This window comes from Corylus avellana, chromosome ca2 (genome assembly GCF_901000735.1).
Source record: "Corylus avellana chromosome ca2, CavTom2PMs-1.0".
Taxonomy (NCBI): Eukaryota; Viridiplantae; Streptophyta; class Magnoliopsida; order Fagales; family Betulaceae; genus Corylus; species Corylus avellana.
The window spans coordinates 20575432-20582044 of NC_081542.1; the positions used below are offsets into that span (position 1 = coordinate 20575432).

The 6613-nt window shown below is 38.3% G+C and overlaps 1 non-coding gene across 1 annotated transcript; it reads left to right on the plus strand.

Moving 5' to 3' along the window:
- Positions 1-1320: 1320 nt before the first annotated feature.
- Positions 1321-1427, plus strand: LOC132173160 (small nucleolar RNA R71). The gene has a single exon (XR_009439256.1). It is a non-coding gene; the product is annotated as a small nucleolar RNA R71 (small nucleolar RNA).
- Positions 1428-6613: the final 5186 nt, after the last annotated feature.

Sequence of the window (6613 nt, forward strand, 5' to 3'; positions counted from 1 at the left end):
AGTCAGGAAAGCTTTCTTGGGACGTTCGTCTTTCTCTTGATGGTGACCAAATCCTTCAGAAATTTGGCATAAGAAGGCACTTGCTGGATGGCATCTAGGAATGGAATGTTTATCTGCACTTGCTTGAACACTTCCAAAATATCATCGAACTTCGAGCTCTTCTTTGGCGGTTTCAGTCTTTCTGGATACGGAGCCTTGGGTATATACTTTTTGGAAGGATCCTCAGTAATCGGAATGGCAATGTCTGGTCCTGTGTCTTCCGCAGGCTTGTCCAGGTTTTCCTTCTCTTCTGCAGCCTTAGTGGCCTCTTTAGGCATGACCACTTGATTATCCACCTGTTTGCCTGACCTCAGAGTGGTGATGGCTTGTACATGCTCCTGACCATGCATAGAGGCGGAGGAACTTCCAATCACAAATTGCCCTTTTGGGTTAGGCACGGGTTGACTAGGGAACTTCCCTCTTTCTCTTTCCCCCACCTGACTTGCTATCTGGCCAACTTGTCCTTCTACCTTGATCATGGCCTGCTTAAGTTCTTGTATGTCTCTGCTATTAGCCATGTTGGAATTCCTCAGCTCCTGTATGGCTTGATTGGTGAAACCTTTTAGCTCTTGTACAGATTGGGAGTTGGAATTCTTGAGCTCTTGTATAGCTTGGGTGTTGGACCGGTCGACTTTTTCTATTAATGTTTTCATCATGTCTTCCAGTGATGACTGTGGTGCAGGCACTTGAGTGGTAGACTGATAAACAGGCGGTTGAGCTTGTTGAGATGACCTGAACTGATTCTGAGCTTGAGTGGTATCTCTTTGGTTCAATGGCTGATTCTGCTTCCAAGAGAAATTGGGGTGGTTCTGCCACCCTGGATTGTAAGCTTCGGAAAACAGCCCAGTGGTGGGTTTTTTGTACTCATTGAAGGCATTGACTTGCTCAATTGGGTACTCTGTTGACAGAGTTGGGCAGTTTTGAGTGAAGTGCGTTTGACTATCACATAACCCGCATGCATCAACGTGGTAAGTATCTGCTGCATTCACTGGTTTGTTTAAGACCATAGTGTCAAACTGACGCCTGAGAACCTTGAACTCCTCCCTTAATTCAGCATCGTTCCTCACCTCATAGATGGTTACTGTCTTGGGAGCGGGTTGTTGTCTGTCCCAACTATCTTGAAAATCCCATTGTTGTGCTCGTTCAGCCATTTCATCCAAAGTTTTATAAGCTTCATCCCCAGTAAGACTTAAGAATTCTCTACCATTCATCGTCTCAAGCGAGTTTCGCTCACTTGGTGTTAGTCCCCTATAGAAAATTTGAACTAGCACCTCATTCTCAAACCCGTGGGGTGGGCATTTTATAGTAAGCTCTTTAAACTTCTCCCAGCTATCAGTGAATCTTTCCCCTTCTTTTTATCTGAAATTGGTGATCTGTAGACGGAGGGCATTGATTTTGGAAATTGGGAAGAACTTGTGGTAAAACTTGCTTTGCAACATATCCCAAGAAGTGATAGATCCAGGTCTATTGTTGAGTAGCCAGGATTTCGCCCTATCATGTAGGGACAGAGGGAATAACCGAAGGCGCACCGCTTTTGCTGGGGCATTTTGTGTATTAACAATGTCGCAAATTTCCAAAAAAATCCTCACATGAACATATGGATCCTCATTCTCTAATCCTCTAAATGCAGGAAGGTGGCCTATTGTACTCGGCTTCAGCTCGAAGCGAGTAGCTGGCAACACTATACACGATGGTGTGTTGGTAATATTGGGTATGAACAGCTCCCTGAGGGATCTAGGTTGATTTCGTTCTCCCATCTTAACAGACTTTTCCGAATCAGACTCGGAACTTTGAGAATTGGTGGGTGAGTTTGGTGGCTGTCTTAGATTCTCTCTCGCCGTTCTTTCAATTTCGGGATCAAAAGTGTTTAACTCCAAATTTAAAGATCTACGACCGAACATGCAAAAAGGAACTAACAACCTAACAACCTAACAAACTAACAAACTAACAAACTAAAAACTGAAATGAATTGAACTAAATTAAATTATATTAAACTAACTAAACACAATTGCAAGCAGAAATTAATTTAAACAGAAACTAAAAACTCACAAAAAAGGACCAAAAGATTTTGGCAAAAATCTACTGAACTGTTGCTGTTGCTGTCTTGGCCACAAGTGTGCTCGATCGTAGCAGGGCTGTAACACAAACAAAACAACAACAAAAAACAAAAAGAAAAATCTTTTATTTTTTTTATTTTTTATTTTTATTTTTTTATTTGTATTAGTAACACAAATAAAACAAAACAAATTGCAGAAAAATAAAATCCTAATTATAACTAGTAGAAGAATAAAACCGATCTAGAAATAAATTGGTTCCAAAAAATAAACAATTCCCCGGCAACGGCGCCAAAAACTTGTTGTGCAAATTTATTTAACTCGCAAGTGCACGAATCAATTGTAGTTAATGGATTGCAAGTGCGAGATCGAACCCATAGGGAATTGTATTCTTGAAAGCAATTTTAAATCTAAATTAATTAAACCCTAGTCTAGTTCCAAATTTTTGAGAGATTTTTTTGTTTGAATGAAAAAGCAAAAGCATGAGCAATTTAAAGTGATTGAAATCTTATGACGAAGCACTAAGGTTTCGGAATCTGCACTCACAAATTCATAACAACATAATTTCATGATCTATAATATTCCCCAAAGTTCTCACATATAAATCTTAAGTTTGTTTTACTATTGCTTCAAAGAATTAATCAAAAGATCCCATGTATCCATTCATAACCCAAATCATAAAAGAAATCCAATTTTCGATCAAATCATTAACTGTATCCATAAATCACAAGAAAATATCCAATCTTTATCAAAACATCAATTGTATCCAGAGAATAAATCACAGGGGAAATCCAATTTTTAACAAAGAAAACCAAGCAATCAATTATATTGAATAATCTTAAATCATCAAGTGTATCCTTGAATCACAAAAGATATCCAAGAGTTATTCAATCCAATTGATTAAAAGTAAAACAATAGAGCAATTAAACCATTAAATTGGGAAATATTACATACATGAAACAAAGTTGCTAATCATAAGTGAGGCTTCATCTTCAACCTTAGTTGAAGGTTTAGCCTCTCATGTTATTGAAAGACAAAACAAAATTGATTGAATTCATAATGTAAAATCGAGTACTTACAAATAAGAATCACAAAGTAGAGATTCAAAAGTTAGGAAAACCTTAAACTCTCTTCTTTCTCCTCTGCAATCTTCAAATTCGTAGCCCTCTTAACTAATCTGATAATTCCCTATTTATAGACCTAAAACTTAGGGTTTTACAAGTTGAAATCGGATACAATTCGTCCAGGTTTGTACCATTTAATTACGGGACGATTTTGGAATAGTAAACTTCCGAATTAGGAAAATCCTATTTCACAAGGAATTGTATCATTTTGAGTTAGCTTTCCAACGCCACTTGAATCAGCTCAATCAGATATGTGAGCGAAAAGTTATGGTCAAAATACTGAGACGTATAGAATCTGAATTTGAATCCAATTCGAAATTTTATCCAATCTTATCCTTAATCCGATTTACCCATTTCTTGGATTTGGTTAAACTTAACCACATCATCTAGGTCTTCTCAAAGTATGTTTTCTTCCAAAAAGTAGTTTTTCTTCAACACCTACGAAATACTAAAAACACAAAACTAACACAGAACATCAGATAATAACACAGCTAAAGGATTAACACAAGTAAATTAAGAGGTCCAAATATGCAATATTTGGCATACATCAGCAAGCCTAATATTTCTCATGCCTCACTGTGAGACTCACCCTTGAAGCGGCCATGATGAGTGACTTAACCTCCATCTTTGTGTTCCGGTTGAAGAAAATGGAAGTCTTCTCATGGTCCAATTTCTACCCCGATGCCTTTTCATACTTCTCTAGCACCTCTTGAATTCGTACCCATTCCACAATATTGGCCCTGCAAAAGAGCGAGCTATCATTTGCAAAACAATAAATGGTTGATTTTAGTTCCTCTCTTTGTATGGGCAGCCCTGATATTCTATCTTGTTCCTCCACCCTTCAAAGTAATGTACTTAGGCCTTCGGCACATAAAATGAAGAAATAAGGTGATAACGGGTCTCCTTGTCTGATCTCTCTAGATAGGGTAATCTTCTCATTTGGTTGCTCATTAATCAGGATTGAGTAAGAGACCGTACACCAACAAGTCATCAATAAGTTAACCCATCACCCTGTAAATCCAAGCATAATACACTCCAAGAAGTCCCATTCAACTCGATCGTATGCCTTGCTCATATCGAGCTTGAGTGCCATAAATCCCTTCCTCCTCTTCATCGGGGTATCAATCGTACAAAGTTCCTTGAATGCCACCAAGATATTATCCGTTATGAGTCTCCCTGGGATGAAATCACTTTGATTAGGGGAAACGATATGTGACAAAACCTTCTTTAATCTATTCGCGAGAACCTTGGCAATCAATTTGTAAATAATATTGCACAAGCTGATTGGCCTATACTCAGTGATACGGGTGGGATTCTTAATCTTAGAGATTAAAGTAATGAAAGTGTCATTAATAGAAGAATAAAAAACCCCATTATTCAAAAAGTCAAGCACAACCATGCTAACCTCATCACGTACCATGACCCATGAATGTTGATAGAAACAAGCCAACATATCGTCTGGACCAAGGGACTTCAAGGGATGCATCTGCTTTAGTGCTAACTCCACTTCAGCCGAGTTGAAAGCCTTGAGAAGATTGGAGTTCATCTCCTCAGTCATTCTTGCCTCCAACCCCATCAGACCGTCCTCCACCCCTGACACCTCCCCAGCCGTGAAGAGTGCTTGATAAAATTGAATAAAAGCTTTACTCACATCTTCCGATTTCTTCCATTCATTATCCATATCAATGGTGATCTTTTGAATTTGGTTGATTCGTCGACGGTGATGTTGTGCCAAATTCCCACCTAAATTAATAGGCAAAATACTTGGTACGTTTTACTCGCAGGTGCATAAGATCAAACGATAGTATAACAAGCAAATACGACATCATTTCCACGAGGATTGCTAAATTATGTTTAGAAGTAATTTCCTATTTAATTAAAAGATAAAATTCAATTGTCATAATTGAATTTAATATAAAGAAATAAAGTAAAAGATAAACTAAAACTAAAAAGGATTAGGGTTTGGATATCCACCACTAATCAGACTAATTAAGATAACAATATGCCAATGCGTCAATTATACCAGTGTATTTGATGTTTGTCAACCTAAGGGTATGGGTGTCTACTCCTTATGCTATTGATCTTCCTAAGCAACGAATTAGACATGAGTGTCTACTCTAATTCTTTTATTTCTTAAAGGATTTAGCATGGGTGTCTACTAAGTTGTTCTTTAAGAAAGTATAAATCTGTGAAAGTCGATAAATACATGAGGCATAGGGCATGGGTGTCTACTCCTAGTTCCCCATGTTGATTCAGCCAAAAACTCGGTGCGGATTTCTTTTGTTACTCTTATTAAACCCAGGATTTGATCATCCAAATTGATTTAATTAACTAGTCCATACCACATGCATATGTTGATCAGGCAAACGCATATGAGGAATTTAAGATAACAGGAATTAATCAAGTTAAATACACCAAAATATAATTGTAGCAAAGGTGCCAATATTGCAATCCTAAAAAGACATGACTAAGGCTTCAATCTAGCCCCAATTAAAATATAAACTACAAAACAAAATAAAAGGTGGAAGAGAAGAAAAAATCAAACTCCTCATGATCTAGCCTTCAATTCCTTTTCAGAGCTTGTGCCTCTTTCTCCACACTTTTTCCTAGAAGCTAAGAGGTCTATTTATAGGCCTTTAGAAGTCCTTGTTACTCTAGTAAACCTAAAAAATTGGTAGGGTTTAGTCCTATTACAAGTGGGCCTTGGAATACCCTAATATGGAAGGAAAAGGCATTCTGGCCGCAGCTCATTGTTCTCTAGTGCACGGGTGTGATCGATCGCACGTCTACGATTGAGTCTCCTTGTATGCGCACGAGTGCACGCCTTGTGCTCATCTGGTCATTTCCCTTGTAGTGTGCTCGATTGCCGGTCCCCTACGATCGATCGCTCTATCAGTGCCTCCAGCTTTTTCCAAATTCGTTCTTTAAGCTCAATACTTCTAGGTTTTCTTCTTTTTCTTCCAAAGGCCTACAAAGACACAGAAAATACAGAAAAGGAATAAAATGGCATAAACTAACAACACTAAAGAATTAACACATATAAGTTTAAGGGCTAAAATATGAATATTTTGACACTTAATAGGTGACTAGCCCAAGCATGGAAAAATGGGGTATTTCTATCCCCATTTTGGTAACATTTATGTTTGGCCCGCTCATTCCACTGAGTATCCTCTTTCTTAAGTAGGAAATCAATTTCCCTCTGGAACTGTTGGATTATTTCTAGGTCACCCGGCCCTTCATGCTTCTGCAACACCTCCAGTTGCTTCGTCTTCTCCTTTATTGCTTTTTCTATGTTTCCATGCTTCTGCCAATTCCACCGCCTCATGTCTGCTTTACATGTGGCTAGCTTCTGTTGGATTCTTTGCATGTGTGTACCCCCACACTCATCTACTTGCC